This window comes from Papio anubis, chromosome 1 (genome assembly GCF_008728515.1).
Source record: "Papio anubis isolate 15944 chromosome 1, Panubis1.0, whole genome shotgun sequence".
NCBI lineage: Eukaryota > Metazoa > Chordata > Mammalia > Primates > Cercopithecidae > Papio > Papio anubis.
The window spans coordinates 95,076,139-95,078,392 of NC_044976.1; the positions used below are offsets into that span (position 1 = coordinate 95,076,139).

General features: G+C 34.1%; 1 pseudogene; it reads left to right on the top strand.

The window, feature by feature from the left end:
- The first annotated feature begins 561 nt into the window (after positions 1 to 561).
- Positions 562 to 1,484, top strand: LOC110742575 (annotated as a pseudogene).
- The last annotated feature ends 770 nt before the right edge of the window (positions 1,485 to 2,254 follow it).

Sequence of the window (2,254 nt, forward strand, 5' to 3'; positions counted from 1 at the left end):
GAGCCAACTATCCAACATTTACATATTTTTAAAAATTATTTTTATTGAGACATAATTGATGTACATATTTTCAGGGTACATGTGATAATCTGATACATACATATAATCAAATCAGGGTAATTAGGATATCCATCACATTAAATGTTTAACTTTTCTTTATGCTAGAAACATTCAAATTATTCTCTTCTAGCTATTTTGAAATGTTTAACAGACTAATGTTAACTGTAGTCACCCTACTGATCTATCAAACACCAGGTCTTATTTCTTTTATCTATTAGTAACTGTATAATTGTACCCAATTAATAATCTCTCTTTATTCCCTCCTTTCCCACCCTTCCTGGCCTCTGGAAATCTATCTAACTTCATGAGCACCACCTTTTTAGCTCACACATGTGAGTGGGAACATCCTATATTTGTCTTTCTGTGCTTGGTGTATTTCATTTAACATAATGTCCTTCACTTCCATTCATGTTGCTACAAATAACAGGATTTTATTCTTTTTATGGCTGGATAATATTGTGTATATATCACATTTTACTTATTCATTTATCCATTGATGTGCACTTAGATTTATTCTATATTTTGGGTATTGTAAATAGTGCTGTAGTAAACATGGGGGTGCAGACATCTCTTGGACATATTGATTTCCTTTCTTTTGAACCAGATCTCAACAATCCCTTCAGACCTCCACAAGGCAGTGTGAGGATACCTAACGTACCCAATATACAACCAGCAATAATGAAACAACAGAGAAACATCCAGTTTATACACTGATTCCAAAAAAAAAAAAAAAAAAATGTGTTGGCCCAAGCTGAACTTCTTAAACACCAAGAAGAAGTAGAAAGAAAAGATGCATAATTCAATCATTGGGAATGAGAAATGCAAAACCTCACTCAACATGGTAGAAAAAATAATTGGCTACTTCTTCTTAGCAATTTTCCTATAGAACCTTGTTTCTATCAGGATTTTTCTGTGACATTCCTATAGAATTCCAAAAGACAGTAAAGCTTATATACTACTTCTGGATGTTCCATGCTGTAACACTGTTTCTCAACATCTTCAGATGCTTGTCTTGGTTTTGTGTTGATTTCATAAGAGTGGTTGATTTTGGATTGAGTATCCCGTGGTTCTTGCTTTTTACTCCTTGTTCATTTGTCTGTTGGTACAGACCACTTTACGGAGCTTTTAGGAGTGATAGTTCATTCAGATTCTTTGTATTCTTCTTCGTCTATATTTGTTAGTTTGCTGTACATGCATTCCAGGCTGTAGGATTTCATAACTGGGGCAATTGTGGTTGAATTTCAACCCTTACTGGTCTCAACCAAACTTCCTGTTGGAATCAGGATGATAATCATAGCAGCACTTTTCGCAGCATCAGCAGCCATCTCACTAGTTATGTTTTTAAAAGATGGTGGCCTCCAGCTGCATCTATGTTGCTACAAAGGACATAATTTCATTTTGGCGGCTGTGTAATATTCCATGGTGTATATATACCACATTTTCTTTACCCAGTCTACCATTGATGGACATTTAGGTTGATTCCATGACTTTGCTATTGTGAATAGTGCTGCAAGAAACATACAAGTACAGGTGTCCTTTTGAAAAAAGAGGTACTAATTAACATTCCCACTAATGGTGTACAAGGGTTCCCCTTTCTCTACATTCTCACCAGCATCTGTTATTCTCTGTCTTTTTTGTAAAAGCCATTCTAACTGGAGTGAGATGATATCTCATTGTGGTTTTGATTTGCAGTTCTCTGATAATTAGTGGTGGTGACCATTTCTTCATATATCTGTTAGCCATTTGTATGTCTTCTTTTGAGAAATGTCTGTTCAGATCTTTTGCCCATTTTTTAATCAATTATTTAGTTTTTTACTACTGAGTTGTTTGAGTTCCTTATATATTCTGGTTATTAATTCTTTGTCAGATGGATAGTTTGCAAATATTTTCTCTCATTCTGTAGGTTGTCTATGCAATTTTTGATTGTTTTCTTTGTTGTGCAGAAGCTTTTGAGCTTTATGTAATCCCATTTATCTAGTTTTGATTTTATTTCCTGTGCTTTTGAGGCTTACTCAAAATATCTTTGCCCAGATCAATGTACTGGAGGATTTCTCCAGTGTTTTGTTCTAGTAGCTTTATACTATTTTTTGTCTAGTAGTATCTTTATTTTTAAATAAAAATATATTCTATGCCCATGGATTGGAAGAATCGATATTGTTAAAATGACCGTACTACCCAAAGCAATTTACAGATT